Raw genomic sequence first — 19,819 nt, 5'->3', positions numbered from 1 at the left:
AGTAAGCACACCTTTCGCTATATTGGCTGTCACTGCTCTACCGAGCACCAGGCTGTGTGTTGAAGAGAATGTACATGTTAGAAAAAGGAAGCGGAATTAGAGACCAAGGCTCTGTTATTTTCTTACTTCTTTTTCAGGTACTTAAGCCTCTAGCTGATCGATTTTGTAGGGAGGGGAACTTCTAGGTTACCTGCTTAAATGCATTTAATCCTCTGTGTTTAGTAAGTTTCATAAAAGGGATATTTCTAGTCATACGAGGACATTTGAAGGAGTTCATAAGACATGGAATAAAAATATTAATTTGACTTGGGTGCAAAGAATTTTGAAACTCATGTATAGTTTTTTCATAATATACATTTCCATCAGCTTTAAATATTTGTTTATTTGTTCGAGAGAGATAGAGAGTGCCTATCTGCTGGCTTGTTCCCCCCATGCTTGCAAGAGCAGCTGGGCTCTGATCCCACATGGTCTCCCACATGGGTGGCAGGAACCCAAGTACTTGAGTCCTCACTGCTGGCTCCCAGGGTCTAGGGTCTGCATTAGCAGGAAGCCAGAGTCAGGAGCCAGAACTGGGAATCAAACCCACGTCCTCTGATACAGGACGGAGGTGTCTTGACCACTAGGCTAAATGCCTGCGCCCATGAACCTGGAACATTCTCTTCATTTTTCTAATTTAGGTTTTGTTTTTCCAAAATATGGACCATGTGATACATATTGTGGCAACCCTATCATGGGTGGGGACCGTCTGACCTGCAGGCTGTAGAAGGCCCACAAAAATCTGATCTGGCCTCCCAAGGCAATTACAGGCAGGATTTGAGGATCTGAAATTCACGGAATCTTCAGCGGGTGTGGGGAGCAACTGGGAGCAACTCGGACTAGACTAAGTTACTGGAATTAAGACTTATTCTATGCATCTGCTTTCCCACAATATGGCGCTGAGAAGGGAAACAGCTTCTACACAGCTGCCTCCAGTTCAACCAATAAACTGTGGGACCTGCTCCTGATTGGAGGAGAGCAGCGTACTCGGCGTGTGGGCAGCCGAGTTGGGATTGGCGGAAAAGGACTATAAAGGAGGAGAGAGACGGCATGCACCAGGAACATCTAAGAGGAACATCTAAGGGGAACACCTGTGCAGCCCCCGAGAGAGCGGTGTGCCGCTCCCCCGCGGAAGTGGGGAATGTGGCAGGGGGAACCGCCCTTCCACGGAAGTGGAAGGGACGGTAGCCAACCCGGGAAGGACCAGCAGCCAACCCGGGAAGAACCAGCAGCAAACCCGGGGAGGGCCAAGCAGACGAAAGAACAACGCAGAATCCTGTGTCGTTCCTCCATGAAGAGGGGGAGCGACAAGCGGGCTAATTTTTAAGTCGATAATTTTGTATGGCTTGTGAATGATGTTATACATATCCAATGGTCCTTGTTAGGAAAGAAGTTTCCCACTCCTGTATGGAAAACTTATGGCTTTATTTAATTTTTAAAGAGTTATTTCTTTACTTGAAAGGCAGAGAGAGAGAGAGAGAGAGAGAGAAAGGAAGGAAGGAAGAGAGAGAGAAAAAAAAAAGAAAGGATGAAAGGAAGAAAAGACGGACAGAAAGAAAGATCTTCCATCTGCTGGTCTACTCCCCAAATGGCCCCAACACCCAGGGCTGGCCCAAGCCAAAGCCAGGAACTAGGAACTCCATCCAGGTCTCCCACATGGGTGTCAGGGGCCCACCTTCCACTGCCTTCCCAGCCTCATTAGCAGGAGGCTGGACTGGAAGTAGAGTAGCCAAGACTCGAACTGGATGCTGGCATTGCAGAGGCTTAACCCACGGTGACACAATGCAAGCCCACCTGGCTTCATTTTTAAATTACATTGGCATGTAGAGAAAGTTACGAAATTATTAGCGTTAAGACAGAGTCTAGGGGATTTAGGACTTAGGGACGTGACATTGCCCCTTTTCCTACTTGACTGTGTTTATGACGCCAACTTTCAGTGTTTTGTGACTACAGTGAGATACCCGAAGCAGAGGAAAGACTTATTTAGCTCAGCTTCAGAAGTTTGCGCCCACGACTGGGTGGGCCCATTGGTTTGGCCCCTGGTGAGGGTGGTAGGTGGCAATGGTGGGGCACGCGCACAGGGAGGGCCACCTGACGAGCCAGGGAGCAGACTGCGGTGGGTCCAAACCCAGGCTTCTGCAACAAACCTCTCGCCAGAACTCAGATCACCTGAGAACAGACTTCCAGGGGTACACCCTCACGAGCTCAGGACCTCCCACTAGGCCCCGCCTCCTAAAGGCTCTGCCACCTCCCGACACCAGCACTCTGGGGACCAAGTGACACACAGGTCTGTGGGGGACGCTGATATCCAAACCGCACGCGCTCCCCAGAGTGCAAGGGGCCATGTTGGTGTGGCTGACTGACAAGCAGCTTTGGGCTTGCTTCCAGGGCTACAGCTTCCTGCCAGTCATCACAAATCATGCTGGATGGGGACAATGAGCTGTATTTTCATGGGACGGGGATCAGCACCAGCTGTTTCTGGCTGTGTTATTGTAGACAAATCATTGAATCTGCATGCTACAGTCTCCTCACTATCAAAACCAAGAGGCTGAGCTGGGTATCATTCAGTTTTCAATTTTTGTCTCTATAGTCTGTTATTAGTAAGGCTGATGCTGTCAGATGGCGCTGGGCTGGTGAAAATAAGGCACGACTGGGAGTACACTCAAGGATTCAGTAACTGTAAAGCTACTGTAAAGAGTAAATACGATGTGTTACAAGTTGACACCTCCATTTTGCAGTAGGCTAAGAACCATGGTAGATCCATCTAGACTCAATTCAGAGTTAATATACGTTAATTCTATGGGCTGGGTGTTGTGATATAGTGGGTCAAGCCATCGCTTGCAAGGCCTGCGACCCATACAGGGTGCCCAGGATTGAGTCCTGCCTGCGCTTCTATCTACCTTCCTGCTAATGGGCTTGGGAGGCAACACAGGAAGGCCCAGGTACATGGCCTCCTGCTACCCACATGGGAGAGCTGGATGGAGTTACAGGTTTCTGGCTGGAAAGAACCTGGGCTGGCGCCATGGCTCACTTGGTTAATCCTCCGCCGGCAGCACCGGCATCCCATATGGGCACCGGGTTCTAGTCCCGGTTGCTCCTCTTCCAGTCCAGCTCTCTGCTGTGGCCTGGGAGGGCAGTGGAGGATGGCCCAAGTGCTTGGGCCCTGCACCCGCATGGGAGACCAGGAGGAAGCACCTGGCTCCTGGCTTCGGTTCGGCGCAGCGCCAGCCATAGTGGCCATTGTGGGGTGAACCAACGGAAGGAAGACCTTTCTCTCTGTCTCTCTCTCTCACTGTCTGTAAACTCTACCTGTCAAATAAAAAATAAATACATCTTTAAAAAAAAAAAGAACCAGAAGATGGATTTTTCTCTCTCTGGTTCTTCCTTTCTCTCTGTTACTTGCTTTTCAGATAAATAAATAAACATAAATAAAATATATGCATTTAAAATTATACTGCACTGTTACTTTTGTCATCTACATGAATCATTTATGAAATTATATCCAAAAGCAGCTAACCTCTTCAGATCTTTGCTTGGTGATAGGTAATAACTTTCCACAAAATTTAAGAAAATTATTACGGTATTTATTAATTTTCATTAATACAATCATGTGTCACTTAATGATGAGCATATTTTCTAAGAGATGCATCGTTACCCGATGCTGTCATTGTGCAAACATTGTAGAGTGTACTTACACAAACTGAAACAGCTACAATATCCCTAGGTGATATAATTTTATAAAATGCCACCGGGGCCGGCGCTGTGGTGCAACGGGTTAATACCCTGGCCTGAAGTGCTGGCATCCCATATGGGTGCTGGTTTGAGACCCGGCTGCTCCACTTCCAATCCAGCTCTCTGCTATGGCCTGGGAAAGCAGTAGAAGATGGCCCAAGGGCTTGGGCCCCTGCACCCATGTGGGAGACCCAGAAGAAGCCCCTTGCTCCTGGCTTCAGATTGGTGCAGCTCCGGCCATTGTGGCCATTTGGGGAGTGAACCAGCAGATGGAAGACCTCTTTCTCTCTCTCTCTGCCTCTCCTCTCTCTGTGTAACTCTGACTTTCAAATATATAAATAAATGTTTTAAAAAAAAGAAAATACCACTATATGTGTGGTTTTTATTGCCTAAAATGTCATGTAGTATAAGATTGCATATTTTAACTAGGACAAGAGTAATACAAAAGGGGCTGGTGCTGTGGCACAGTAGGTTAAGCCCCTGCCTGCAGCACCGGCATTCCATACGGGTGTCAGTTCAAGTACTGGCTGCTCCACTTCGATCCAGCTCCCTGCTATGGCCTGGGAAAGCAGCGGAAGATGGCCCAAGTCCTTGAGCCCCCGCACCCACATGAGAAACCCTGAAGAAGCTTCTGGCTCCTGACCTTGGATTGGCCCAGCTCCAGCCATTATAGCCATCTGGGGAGTGAACCAGTGGATGGAGGACCTTCCTCTCTGTCTCTCCCTGTCTCTGTAACTCTGCCTCTCAAATAAATACTTTTTTTTAAAGTAATACAAAAAATGGACATGAATTAGGTCAGATATATCTGAAGATAATTTTAAAATTTAGATAACATTTGAGAATTAGAAATGACAAGTTCAGGGTAGGTGCTTAATCTAGCAGCTAAGCCTCTGGTTAAAACATCTGTGTCCCACATCAGAGTAACTGGGATCAACACTGGGCTCCAGCTTCCTGCTAACCAGACCGGGGGAGGCAGTGGTGATGGTTTAGATAATCGGGTGAGAGATGTGGATTATATTCCTGGCTCCAGGCTTCAGCCCCAAAGCCACTGTGGGCATTTGGGGGAATGAACCAGAGTATGGGCGCTGTTTCTGCCTCTCAAATAAAGAAAGGTAAAAGCAGGCCGGCGCCGCGGCTCGCTAGGCTAATCCTCCGCCTTGCGGCGCCGGCACACCGGGTTCTAGTCCCGGTCGGGGTACCGGATTCTGTCCCGGTTGCCCCTCTTCCAGGCCAGCTCTCTGCTGTGGCCTGGGAGTGCAGTGGAGGATGGCCCAGGTACTTGGGCCCTGCACCCCATGGGAGACCAGGAAAAGCACCTGGCTCCTGGCTCCTGCCATCGGCTCAGCGCGGTGCTGCGGTGGCCATTGGAGGGTGAACCAACGGCAAAGGAAGACCTTTCTCTCTGTCTCTCTCTCTCACTGTCCACTCTGCCTGTCAAAAAAAAAAAAAAATTGCATTCTGGATAGCTAAATAAGCCCATACTCAGGATATGACTGAGTTTTTCAAAATTGTTTTCATTTTCAAAATTATTTATTGCATTTGAAAGACAGAGTCAAATCTCCCAACTACTGGTTTACTTCTCAAATGCACACAACACTCAGGGCTGGGTCAGGTCAAAGCCAGGAGCCAGCCAGGCACGCAGTTTAGGTCTCCCAGATGGGTGGCAGGAACCCAACCACCTGAGCCATCACCTGCTGCCTCCCAGGGTGCGCATCAGCAGGAATCTGGAATCAGAAGAGGAGCCAGGACTTGAACCCAGGCACTCCGATATCGGATGTGGCATCTCAGGTAGTGGCTTACCTGCTATGCTGAACACCCACTCCTCTTCCTTAAGTCTCGGTCTTGATATTCTCTATTTTTTAGTTCCCATGCCTGCTATGTTGGATAGAAAAAAAAAATTTTTTTTATTTACAAAATACAGCAAAACTTGTCCACAGTCAAGACATGCTGTTAATAAGTCACTCAAGCGTGACTGCCAAAAAAGGGCAAAGAAAAATGTTCTCTCAGAAAGCAGGGCATAGGAAGATCTTATCACACTCTATTTTTCTGTCTAAGTCTCCCTACTTTGATCAGAATAGTTGCATACTGCACTTATTTGCCTAAAACAGCCATTCATTTTCAAAGGAGACCATCACTTACAGATCCTGTTGCTGTATCTCTGGTTTGCTTGACTGAGCTTCCCTGGAAATTGCTCCCTTGAGAAGTTTTGGATAAAGAAAAAAAAAAAAAAAAAAGGAGTGGAAAAGGGAGGGAAGGGACATGTCCCTGGTCACTCAGGGTCATCTCTGTCCACGCCCACCCTCACTGTTGCTGCAGCACCAGTTTTTGGAGCTCCTGATTTCATCCTGCAGGGGGGCTAGGCCTTGTGGGAGCTGGTTGTCCTGGTTTTCTGGGATCTGGATGAACCCTAAACCCCGTACGAGACCTGGGGTTGCATGAGTTTCCAGGTCCAGAGAACTCAGTGGGACTGCTCCGAGCAGTGAGTTGAGCACGGGAAGGCGAGGGTGGTGAGGGATTTGGGGTGGCAGGAAGGGCTGCGGGATAAAGTCGCCAGGCCTGCACCCCCGTTTCTGACTGTGTTCTCTCCTCTCCGCAGGCCGTCTCTTCATCCCTTGTTTCCGCCTACTTCTCCTTACTTCTGTTATTAACTAGCAACTCAGTTTCTTCTTTCTTCTCCTTACTGTACCCCCTTTAGTAAAATCAAATCCTTCCTCTATTCAGGTTTTGTTACTCTGATAAATACTGGCAAAGACGCAGCAGTCATCAAGAGATGAGCAGTATTTCTAAATTAATATATTCCTTAAGTATTTAATTAGCATTTTAATTTCATGTAAGGAGCCAAGCTATCTGAATCAGACATCTGACTTTTTGGTGTCCTTTTCTTAAAAGGTCACAAAGAGCCGGGCTGAGGGTCACGGAGATGATTGGGGGCGGCTACTGCTGTCTGTCTGTCCCGCTGGCGTCCTGCTCTCTGCTGTGGAGAGTCCTCTAACCTGCGTAGCTTGGAGAAGGAGTGGCTGTCTGCCCAGCGGCGGAGGGGTGGGGCAGTAGCAGGGATAGGGACTGTTGAGCCTGAGATTTAGCCGTGGACGATCAGACACTCCCTGGGACTTTGACCTTCGAGTCTGTGAAGCGACCTTAAGGACTCAAAAGTGGACAGAGGTTGTTACTGCTGCCTGGATTCTGCTGAGAACTTGGCTTCCTGACCTTCGACAGCAACTTCATCCCTGTTCTTTGTCCAAGTTTGCTCCCACCAGCTTTCCAGGAATCCTCTAAGCTCTTCCAATGAATTCCATTTCGCTTAAGAAAGTTGGACTTGGTTTTTGTCGTTTACAACAACAGCAAAAGAAAAGAAAAAACCCGAAGTCCTAGCTGAGGTACAACTTGCCACTTCTGATTTCGTTACACAAAAGACAAAGAAACATGGAAAACAGCCCGCTGGCCACCCTGCCAAGGCTGCTGTGTGGTGACAGCTCCCAGCCTTCTCCAGAGCGCCTGAGGAGGTGGTTCATGGCGCCTGGTCCTTTAGGAGAATATTCAGTGTTTTAGATCGGCTTTAATATTTGAAGTTAAAATTCAGAAAATTCAGAAAAAAATGTAGAATAAAGTTTTTAGAATAAAAACAGAAATGGTCACATCAGCTAAATCAAATTATTTGCAAAATCAGTACAAACAAATATTTCTGTCTGTCCATCTCTCCATCGAAACACGAACCAAGGAACAATTTTTTCACTTTTCTTTTGTGCTAGTTGGATTTTTTCTATGTGCAGCCAGTTCCTTTTTTTTTTTTTTTTTTTTAAAGATTCATTTATTTATTTGAAAGGTAGTTACAGAGAGAAAGAGTGAGAGAGACAGAGAGGTCTTCCATCTGCTGGTTTACTACCCAAATGGTCGTGAACGGCACTGGGCCAGACTGAAGCCAGGAGCCAGGGCTTATTCCTACTCTCCCAGGTGGGCGCAGGGGCCCCGGCACTAGCGCCATCTGCTGCTGCTTTCCCAGGTCATTAGCAGGGAGCTGGATCAGAAGAGGAGCAGCTGGGACACGAACCAGCACCCTAACGGGCTGCTAGCGCTGCAGGCAGAGAGAGGCTTAACCAGCCGCGCCACCCCATTGCAGGCAGGTGTGTATGCGGCAGGTCTTCATCAGTGTTTAGTCTGTCAATCCAGCTACATACAGAAACGCCCAGGATGTTATCCGCTAAACCTTGATGTTTTGTTCAGTTTGCAGAGGAGAAAAAAAGTCACGAATATGCCCAGGCTCTATTGTCTTTTACATCTCCTTCAGAGCGGACAGTAAACACCCAAAACCGATCAATGTGACAGGGAGATGGTCGAGCTAAATAGTCCTGGATTCCGATTCTAGTCCCTCCCTTCTCCGAGCCATGTGGTCAGAAATGCCTGCTGCCTGATTCCCTGTTTGCACAAAGGAGATAAGAGCACCTGCCTTGCAGGGCAACGTGAAGACTGAAGATATGGAAAACGCTTACTACAGAAAGCAAGCCAGCCGCCCGTGTTAAGGAGACAGTAAACTGTAGCTAATGGCAAAGATAAAAGGAAGAATGACAGCCAATCCCCTGGCTTCTCTCCCCTTGCCTTAAGTCAACAGTCAGTCACTGCTGTTGTTTTCCTTTTTTTTCATATTTCTCCTTGAAATCAAGTGAAAGCTATGGGGCCTTTCTCTAGAAAAATAAACATCACAAAACCAGCTCAAATGTTTACATGAATTTCGTGGGAGTTCTGGATATCGTAAAGCCATTTCACAGACTTCAACTTACAAACGCCCACTTTCAATCAGGTAGTAGCTACCTTTCAAGTCACCTCTATAAGAATGTTCACAATACCCAGGTGTTCCCTTAGAGCTGTTCAGGGCCAGAGGACGGTGATGAGAAAGACACAGGACGGCGTCCGTCCGACACCGAAAGGAACGAGCCTGAGTTCCTAGTTTTCTCTTTCCTGCTGAGGCTGGAAGCAAAGGACTTTGAGATGGCAGAGGTCTGAGGTATAGCACTGTGGGTCCCAGAACCGAAGGACAGCCACCAGGCAGATCCACCCGACTCACTGGGCTGTGGCGTGATGGAGGAGCGATGGTGATGGAGGAAGGGACATTGCTGGAATTCACGGAGAAGTCAGCCAGCGCTGCTTAACCCAACTAACACGAGCCCTCTATGGATCCAGAACTGCAGGTAACTGGAGTTAATCTGGACCATATCCATAGGTAGTAAAATCTGTACATTAATAAGAAGAGGTTTGTAAAATGCTTGTTCAAAGGTCTCCCCATATCTCACTGTGAGATTTCACAACTTTGTGAGATTGGCAGGCAAGGATTATCACACCTCTAATAGAGCAAGTGAAACTCAAAACAGGCAGGTGCCTTGTCCAAGCATAGTTCTTTTTCTCACTGAGAAAACTTAAAATCTGACCTTTCCATCCATTAATTCTAACCTAGTTCTGTGAAAGATCTGAGGTGGTCCTATTTTAGTTAAATCCTATATTTTAATGGTATCAGCTAAAGTAGATGCTACATAGCGAAAATATGAAAACTTTCTGAAAGTTAAAACTGCTGGATGGTTTCAACTGAAATATCACCCATACCTGTTGTGTGAAAGACCAGGACATATCTGCTAACCAGATAATACATCTGGGGTTTGGGAATGCACTAATATTGTTTTTCATATTTTTTGTCTAAAACAAAAATATTTACCTCAAAACAAGTGAAAGGTGTCTTTTGAAAAGAAATCATAAAATTCACCTCCTTATTATGATGAGATTATAACGCAGGGAAGTATCTAGACATATGCGCAGCTGCATGGACAATCACGAGGCAAACAGACACAGTTACTCTCTGCGTGGGTGAGGAAAACCTCACCAGCACTGCAGACGCAACCCTCCTGCCACAGAGTCACTATCAATGCAACACGCAGGTTTTTTTTGTTTTGCTTTGTTTTGTTTTGGTCAGAACACAGCCTGCCCGTGACAGTGACCTGGACTGGATACAAGAATGGAAAATGAAAACTGCATTTCAGCAGCTTTGAATTAGCAAGTGATTTGCCTTAGAGAACCAATTTCCACTTGTCAAAGCAAAGAATTCCTTCAAGGAGAAGGACGGTGGTGAAGGTACTGATGCCCTCGGAAGGAGAAGAAGGAGCCGGCATTCTTGTTACTGACATTATTATTATTATTATTACCCACCACTACTACAGGACATCATTCAGATCTGAATAACTACTCGATGGAGATGCCACAATAAAGCCAAAATTAAACCACTTAGAGCATCATACCGCAAATTTCCAAAAGAATAAATTTTCTCTATGTATTTGCGTCTATTGATTAGATCCAAAATGACAGTGGCCTAATGAAGCAGTAGGCTAGTTTCTCTGAGATAAACACACCCAGAGGTAGACTCTCGACAGCTGCAGGGACGCGGGCCTGACACCAGGCTCCTGCCGCTGCTCTACCCTGAGCCCGTGGCTGCCCCTCTGGTGCGAGAAGGCTGCTCAAGCTCCGGCTGCCACGTTCACATTGCAGCTGGGATGGAGGAGGGAAGCGGAGCAGCCCTTTCCCTTTGCGGCTCTTGCCTGGAAGTTCTGCCCACCACTTCTGCTTATCTCCCGTTGGGCACACATCACCCGGCTGCAGGGGAAATGTGGAAATGAACCCTCTTCTGAACAGAGGGACTCCAGTGAAAATGGAGTCTACTAAGAAAGGAAAGGAGAAGGACACCACGAGGAGGCCTCTTGTGACAGGGCTTTGGTATTTGGTTCCACAGGTAAATTTACTCACCATGTAAACAGGTCACTATTCCTTCCAACATGTAAGGACTTCCACACAGAAAATCATCACAAATGTGTTTTAGAATTGCGAAAATGAAATCTAACTTTAAAATACGGATTTCAGATGGCCTGTCTTTTGGACATAGCTGATGAACATTTCTTTCTCCAGCAGGCTGCGTGGTGATGAAGGAATGCCAGCCGGATGGAAAACACTAGAGCGGGGAACAACTGGGTACGGCCACGCGGGCGACCGCACGCCGCCTGGCCGGCAGACAAGGTGTCGTCTAGACGTGCAGCCCTGCCTGCGGAGTCACGTGCCCTTGCTGGACTGGGTGCAGGGGCATGCACCTGCCGCTGAGTGCCAGGTGGGCCCCCTGCTGCAGTGCTCTCGATGCGGGGGCCTTAAAGCACAGGCCATGGGGAGGCATCAAAGGGGTTCCTGTAAAAGCCACGTCGTCTGCAAACAATCATGAGACTTGACAAATGTCAGACCACTGGATAGCTACATGAGTGGATTTGTAATATTTCCTCAAAAAACTAGGTACTTGGCAATTCTATTGCACATGAGTTGAACCACAGCCTGTGTGACTCCCTTGGTCTAACTTGTGGAATTCAGACTATGAACAGAATACTGACTGTGGAAGGTTTGATAGAAGTAGGTTCCATGACACAGAGAGACAGGGTTGACAGGGTAATGAGCTGCAGAGCCAGAGAAATCCCACTTCATTTAACAGGAGACAATTTCAGAAATATTAGGATCCAAGGGCCAGCATAGCAGGATAAGTTTCTGCCTGCAATGCCAGCATCCCATACTGGCTTTGGTTCGAGTCCTGGCTGCTCCTCTTCTGATCCAGCTCTCTGCTATGGACTGGGAAAGCAGTGGAGGATGGCCCAAGTGCTTGGGCCCCTGCACCCATGTGGGAGACCTGGAAGAAGCTCCTGGCTCCTTGCTTTGGGTCTGGCCATCTGGCCATTGCCGCCATTTGGGGAGTGAACTAGCAGGTGGGAGACCTTTGTATCTGTCTCTCCCTCTCTCTGTTTGTAACTCTGCCTCTCATGTAAATATATAAAATCTTTTAAAAAAATAAAAACCCACCCTTTCAAAAATATTTCATTTATCTATTTTTATTTATGAAAGGCAGAGAAAGAGAGTCAGACAGAGATTTTCCATGTGCTGGTTCACTCCCAAAATGCCCTTCACAGCTGCAGTTGGGCCAGGCCAAAGGCAGGAGCCTGAAACTCTGTCTGGGTCTCCCACTTGAGTAGCAGGGACCCAATTGCTTGAGCCATTGGCTGCTGCCTCCCACAGCGTGCTACGCAGGACAGTGAGATAGAAGCAGAACTGCTACTCACACCCAGGCCCTGTAATACAGGATGGAAGCTCTTAACCACTAAGTCAGCCAGCTGCCTCCACCACACTTTCTACAAGCGCATTTTACTTTAACAAAGACCTCAAAGTAGGTGCCATCTCTCTACAATTCAGAATAAAAGGGCCCCAAGAAAACACTTGCCGCCTTCTGTTCAGATTCAGAGACAAATAAATAGCTGAAAGGTGATACAGAAGCCTTTGAAGAAGTGATAGGCCGCTGGGGGAGCTGAAGAGTGCGCAGAGCCTGCCTGGTGACACCATCCACTGGCTAAACAACTTGAGACTGAGACACTCCCGCAGGAGGCAGTCACACTCACTTGTCCTTTTGTGTTCACAGTGAGCCTCCTGCTGCCATACTGGGACTGCAGAGTGGCATGCTGCCCCAGGATGTGACAGGGATGGGGCATTGGGACGGGAGGACACGAGTGGGACAGCAGGGAATAAGGAGGAAGAATCAAGACAGTTAAAGAGCTGGTTTCTTCTCCAAACTCTCTCTCGGAGAAATGTTGCTGGTGTATGTAGTTTCTAGTATAAAAACAAACAGCCCTTCACTGCGAGAGAGAAATTGCAGCATCTTGTAAAAAGCTGATAAAATTATGGGAAAAAATCAAAATAAGAAAGCTTTTCTACCAAAAATGCTGCTTGCCCATGGGGCAGGCATGAGGTGCAATGATTAAGCTACTGTTTGAGACACCTGAATCTCGTATGGGAGTGCCTGTTTCACGCCCCAGCTACTCCGCTTCTGATCCAGCTCCCTGCTAATGCACACCCAGGGAGCCGGCAGGTGTTGGCTCAAGTATCTGGGCTCCTGACATCCATGTGGGAGACGGTAGCTTTGACTTGGCCCAGCCCAAGCTGCTGCAGGCATTTAGGGGAGTGAACCAGCAGAAAGAAGATTCATTCATTTTCTCTCTCTCTTTCTGCTTTGCATATGGGAAGAAAAAAATTCATAAAGTTTCTTTCCCTGGACTCCATGTTTTGTACAGCACATGTCCTGTTTTGCAAAAAGTCTGCAGAGACTTTGTCCTGCAAAGTAATCTGGATAAAACAGGCCTGGGCCGCTGCTAGGGCAGTTCTGCCGCTCTCTGGCGGAGCAGAGTTGTTCCGTACATCAATCAGTTGGGTGACCCGTGCTTCTGTTTGGGGCTAACTTCCTGGTACAAGACTGCCAGGGCCTCCTCCTTGTCTGTCTAGCCTGCTCTTCTGTGATACAACCACGGCTGCAAAAGAAGGCCTAACATGGGGACCCAGAAGCAGTGCTCCCCCAGTCTAGATCCTCAGTGAGTGAACACACATGTGCTCAAGCAAACAATCGCACCATGCAGATGATGTTGACGTTGAGGCTTTGTGAGAAGGGGTGAGCTGCGCTGTATGTCGGGTTATCCATCTCCCTTGAGACATACAGTCACACTGGATTTTATGTACGTGGATAATAACTCCTCAGAGTGTCCAAAACCATTTCTAAAGTATAAAGCTCTGTGGCATTACGTTCATTCCTAGCTGTGCCATCACCACCACCCTCCAGAACTTCTTCCATCAAACTGAAACACTGTACTCAGGGCAAGAGCTCACCCTTAGCCACACTTTCCCCAGTCCTGGTAACCAGTCTACTTTCTGACTCCAAGAATTTGACTTCATGGAACTAAAACCACACATTTGTAGCCTAAGATCTTTAAGGTTCATCCGTGCTGTAGTATGTCTCAAAATTTCCTTCCTTGAGGGGCCAGTGCTGTGGCACAGTGTGTTAAGCCGCTGCCTGCGATGTCAGCATCCCATATAAGCATCGGTTCGAGTCCCAGCTGCTTTGCTTCTGACACAGCTCCCTGCTAGTGCATCTGGGAAAGCAGTGGAAGACGGGCCAAGTGCTTGGGCCCCTGCCACCCATGTGGGAGACCTGGAAGAAGCTCCTGGTTCCTGTTTTGGGCCTGGCCCAGCCTTGGCCATTGCAACCATTTGGGGAGTGGACCAGCGGATGGAAGATCACTTGCTCTCTCTCTCCATGTAACTCTTTCAAATCAATCAATCAATCAATCTTAAAAAATTCCTCCCTTCAAATAAGCCTTTAGCCTAGCAGTTAAAAACACCCAAACCCTACATCAGAGTATCTGAGGTGAATTCCTGGCTCTGGTTCCTGACTTCAGTTGGCTTTCTGCCAGTGTGGACCCTCAGAGGCAGCATTGGTGGCTTGAGTAATCAGATCCCTCCCATCCACACGGGAGACCTGGATGTATTCCAGGCTCCTGGCTTTGGTCCCAGCCTAGCGCTAGACGTTGCAGACACATGGGGGTTAAACCAGTGGGTGAGAGCTTTCTGTCTGTCTCTCTGTCTGCTTCTCTGCCTCTCGAATAATTTTAAAATCACTTTTTAAAATAATGAATACTATTCTATTCCACATATAAACCATATTTTATTTATCTATCAATAGACACTTAGGTTGCTTCCACCTTTTGGCTATGGTGAATAATGCTATGAACATTGGTGTATAACAATCTGTCTGTGTTCCTGCTTTCTTTTGTGGAATTACTAGTTATATGGTAAATTGCTTTTTACTTTTCTGAGGAACTGACAAACTGCTTTCCACAAAAGCTGAACCATCTTTACCTCCCTATTAGCAGTGCAGGAGGGTTCCAAGTCCCCCATATCCTTAACCAGCACTGATTTTCTGTTTTGCTTTTTTTTTTTTTTTAAATAAGTGAGGCCTTGGCTCTTGTACTAATTGCCCCAAGTATACCTTTTATTTTTTTAAGATTTATTTATTTATTTTGAAAGGCAGAGTTAGGGGGTGGGGGTGGGGCAGAGACAGACAGAATCTTCCATCTGCTGGGTCACTTCCCAAAGGGTGACAATGGCCAGAGCTGGGCCAGGCCAAAGCCAAGAACCAAGAGCTTCATCTGGGTCTCCCATGTCGGTGGCAGAGGCCCAAACACTTGGGATCAGAAGCAGAGCAGCTGGGTCTTGAACCGGCACCCATATGCGATGCTGGTGCCTGCTAAGCCACAATGCTGGCCCCTTGCTTTTGGTTTTTAACAGCAATCCTAATGAATGTGACACAGTATCTTCTTGTTACGGCCTATTTGGAGACATTCTTCGCAAAAGCATCTATTCAGAGTCTTTCACCCATTTTTCAATTGAGTTGTTAATTTTCTGGTTTGTTGAGTGGTAGAGAATTCTTCATGCACTCTGCACATCGGTCCCTTAGCAGATATATGCACACGCAGTGTTTGAAGAGGGGAAGCAAGTCTGCAATGATGGCTGAGGGGCAGCGGAAGACACAGGGAGGCACACACTCTAGTGTGAGTGACAAGGGACAAGGGACAAGTGGGGGAGGAGCGAGTAGAGAGCTGAGAGCCCCTCAGATGCCCAGGCAAAAGGTGTTGTTGTTTTTTTTTTTTTTTTTACTTCTAGGCAGAGTTGGCTCTACCCCTCACCTTTTACCACTTGGAGTTACCTCAAGTTCTGCCCCATTTTTCTCACATCAGACACCCCAGACAGATGACATGCTTTACAGAAAAGTTTCTTTAACTTCCTGCACTGACCAATTTCTGCTATATTTTTATGCCCAACTTGTTTTCACTGCTTTTCTTTAAATCAATTCAATGTTGGAAATCCAATTTATTTCAAAAAGAATTTTTAAAGTGGGTATTAGAAGTGGAAAACTGGAACCGGTGTCGCTGTAGGCAAAGCAGATGACAAATACCAGTCACTCCTTTGTCATCAGGACAGCCCCGGCTGTGGTCCTAGATAAGCAAGTCCTCTTGCTATCGGGGAGCCAGTTATGCGTGCTGGTCTGCTCAGCTGGGTCCATCTGTGGAGCAGAGGTGCTGCTCCATGGGAAGCTCACACCTGTGCACGGGTTTGTACCAGGAGCAGAGACGGGCTGATGAGGGTAGGGTACCCTATCAACTGTCCTTTCATCACACGCTTTGGCAGACTTTGCTATAGCCGAGAACACACTGCCTGAGATTTTATTCTGAGATTCCCACAGAGCCCGCTCTGTGTGTGTGATTGACTGGACCTACTGTGCCACAGGGACAGAGCTGAACTGACCTAGCTATCGGTGGTTGGGAGGTAACCCTTTACTTCAGCACTTCTTTTTTTTTTTTAAATTTTATTTATTTATTTATTTATTTATTTATTTATTTATTTATTACAGGCAGAGTGGACAGTGTGAGAGAGAGACAGAGAGAAAGGTCTTCCTTTGCCGTTGGTTCACCCTCCAATGGCCGCCGCGGCCGGCGCGCTGCGGCCGGCGCACCGCGCTGATCCGATGGCAGGAGCCAGGAGCCAGGTGCTTTTCCTGGTCTCCCATGGGGTGCAGGGCCCAAGTACCTGGGCCATCCTCCACTGCACTCCCAGGCCACAGCAGAGAGCTGGCCTGGAAGAGGGGCAACCGGGACAGAATCCGGCGCCCCGACCGAGACTAGAACCCGGTGTGCCGGCGCCGCAAGGCGGAGGATTAGCCTAGTGAGCCGCGGCGCTGGCCCCGCCAGTCATCTTAATAAGGTATGTTTTATGCTGTAAAGGAGCTTTTGTTTTTGTGGCCTTTGTCTAGTGGTATTTATGTTAGAAATTCAAACTGAGAGTAGCCCGTTAGCCTGGCAGGTAAGACCTCCCAACTCAGAAGTCCCCGGGGTTCAATACCTGGCTATGGCTCCTGACCGACTCCAGCTTTCTGCTAATGAGCAACCCGGGAGGCGGTGGCTGATGGCTCCAGTAGTTGGGCTCCTACTACACATGTGGGAGACCTGGACTGAATTCCTGGCTCCCAGCTTTGGCCTGGCCCACCTCCAGCTGTTGTGGGCGTTTGGGGAGTGAACCAGCAAAGGGAGTTCTTGCTTTCTCTGCCTATCATATAAAATTCTAACAACCCAAGAGAATGTAAAATATGCAATCATTTAAAATAACAATCAGGGTGGGTGTGTGGCACAGCAGTTAAGAGATCACATGGGTTGCCTGCATCCCATCCTGGAGCGCCTGTGTTCAAGTCCCAGCTCTGCTTCCAGTTCCAGCTTCCTGCTAATACACACTCTGCAAGGCAGCACACAATGGCTCAAGTACTTGGGTCCTTGCCACCCACGTGGGAAACCCAGACTGAGTTCTGGTCTCCCGGCTTCAGCCTTGCCCAGCCCTAGCTGTTGTGAGCCAGCGGATGGGAGATGTCTCTCTGTTTCCATCTCTCAGCCTTTCAAATAAAATGTTAAACAATAAATTAATTACATGTTAATATATTTCAATGAAAATAGTTATATTAAAAATAACTTGAGAACTCTACTTTTGGTCATTTACAGGTAGCGCAGCATGGCAGATTACAGATCCTGGAGTTCAAGTGCTCCCATGCAGCATAGCCCCCTCCTCCTGTGCTTTTATTAGCATTGACTTTGGTCAAGGAACTTAACTACTTTGTGCCTTAGTTTTCTTTTCTTTTTCTTTTTTCTTTTTTTTTAAGATTTGTTTATTTATTTGAAAGTCAGAGTTACACAGAGAGAGGAGAGGCAGAGAGGTCTTCCATCCGATAATTCACTTCTCAATTTGCCGCAACTGCACCGATCCGAAGGCAGGAGCCAGGAGTCTCTTCTGGGTCTCCCACGCAGCAGCAGGGGCCCAAGCACTTGGGCCATCTTGTACTGCTTTCCCAGGCCACAGCAGAGAGCTGGATTGGAAGTGGAGCAGCCAGGACTCGAACTGGCACCCATATGGGATGCCAGCGCTTCAGGCCAGGGCGTTAACCTACTGTGCCACTGCGAAGGCCTGTGCCTTAGTTTTCTTATCAGTACAGTGAAGGTAATAATTAGGTGACAGGCATAGGAATTAGAAACATAAAATGGGGGCTGACGCCATGGCTCACTTGGCTAATCCTCTGCCTGACGTGCTGGCATCCCATATGGTCCGCGGGTTCTAGTCTCTGTTGCTCCTCTTCTAGTCCAGCTCTCTGCTGTGGCCTGGGAGGGCAGTGGAAGATGGCCCAAGTGCTTGGGCCCCTGCACCCGCATGGGAGACCAGGAAGAAGCACCTGGTTCCTGGCTTCAGATCGGCGCAGGTCAGGCTGTTGTGGCCATTTGGGGAGTGAACCAACGGAAGGAAGACCTTTCTGTCTGTCTTTCTCTCTCACTGTCTATAACTCTACCTGTCCAAAAAAAAAAAAAAAAAAAAGAAAAGAAAAAGAAAAAGAAAAAGAAAAAGGGCCTGGCACTGTGGGGTATTGGGTAAAGACCTACAGTGCCGGCATCCCATATGGGCGCCAGTTCTAGTCCTGGCTGCTCCACTTCCAATCCAGCTCTCTGCTATGGACTGGGAAAGCAGTAGAAGATGGCCCAAGTCCTTGGGCCCCCGTACCCATGTGGGAGACGCAGAAGCAGCTCCTGGCTCCTGGCTTCAGATCGGCGCAGCTCCAGCCATTGTAGCCACTGGGGAGTGAACCAGCGGATGGAAGACCTCTCTCTCTCTCTCTCTGCCTCTTCTTTCAAGTAAATAAACCTTTAAAAAAATAAAAGAAAAAGAAAATGTAGTCAGTCTAAAACAGGAAGTTCACTGTTGTTTTTACTTGTATTTCTTATTTTTATGATGAACATCTATTATCAACAATATATATCCTTTTTTTTTTTTATTTGACAGGTACAGTTACAGACCGTGAGAGAGAAAGACAGAAAGGTCTTCCTTCTGTTGGTTCACTCCCCAAATGGCCACTATGGCCGGCGCTGCACCGCGCTGCACCGATCCAAAGCCAGGAGCCAGGTGCTTCCTCCTAGTCTCCCATGCGGGTGCAGGGCCCAAGCACTTGGGCCATCCTCCACTGCACTCCTGGGCCACAGCAGAGAGCTGGACTGGAAGAGGAGCAACCGGGACTAGAACCCGGTGCCCATATGGGATGCCAGCACCATATGCGGAAGATTAACCAAGTGAGCCACGGTGCTGGCCCCCATCCCCAATATATATCCTTTTGACTAATTTGTGAATATAGTTTATGTACTTTTTGAGCTGTTGGTCTTTATAGAGTATACGTATTAACTTCTCTGTGCTTTTCTATATTACAATTATTTTATCCAAATGTTTAACTTATCTTCTAACTTTATCTATGGCGTATTTTTCATCATGAAGAACTTCTAAATTTGTGTCAAACCTATTGCTCTCCCGTCCTGCCATAGCTTCGAGGTTTCATATCCTGTTAGACCTGAAGGAAAACCATTCCCCTAGGAGTAGGCATTTGGCCTAATGGTCAACATACCAGTTGGGACACTTGCATTCCCTGTCTAAATACCTGGGTTAAAATCCCAGCCCTGCTCCCAGTGCCACCTTCCGGCTAATGTTCACCTTTGGAGGTAGCAGGTGAAGGCTCATGTAGTTGGGTGGAAGACCTTGATGAAGTTACTCATTCCCTGGTCATTGCAGGCATCTAGAGAGTGAGGCAGCAGCCAGGAGCTTTTTCTGTCTCTGAAATAATAAGCCAACAAGCAAACAAACCATTCACCTATACTTTTTTTTATTTTATTTTATTTTTTTTTGACAGGCAGAGTGGACAGTGAGAGAGAGAGACAGAGAGAAAGGTCTTCCTTTGCCACTGGTTCACCCCCCAATGGCTGCTGCGGCCGGCGCACTGCGCTGATCCGAAGGCAGGAGCCAGGTGCTTCTCCTGGTCTCCCATGGGGTGCAGGACCCAAGGACCTGGGCCAACCTCCACTGCACTCCCTGGCCACAGCAGAGAGCTGGCCTGGAAGAGGGGCAGCCGGGACAGAATCCGGCACCCTGACTGGGACTAGAACGCGGGGTGCCGGCGCCGCAGGCGGAGGATTAGCCTAGTGAGCCGTGGTGCTGGCCTCATTCACCTATACTTTAATAATTTCATTTTTTTAAAAAAAATTTAGATATTTTATACAGGTAGGAAGACAGACATAAGAATCTGAACTTGGAGAGACAT

This window comes from Oryctolagus cuniculus, chromosome 13 (genome assembly GCF_964237555.1).
Source record: "Oryctolagus cuniculus chromosome 13, mOryCun1.1, whole genome shotgun sequence".
Taxonomy (NCBI): Eukaryota; Metazoa; Chordata; class Mammalia; order Lagomorpha; family Leporidae; genus Oryctolagus; species Oryctolagus cuniculus.
This window is presented reverse-complemented; position numbering follows the sequence as displayed.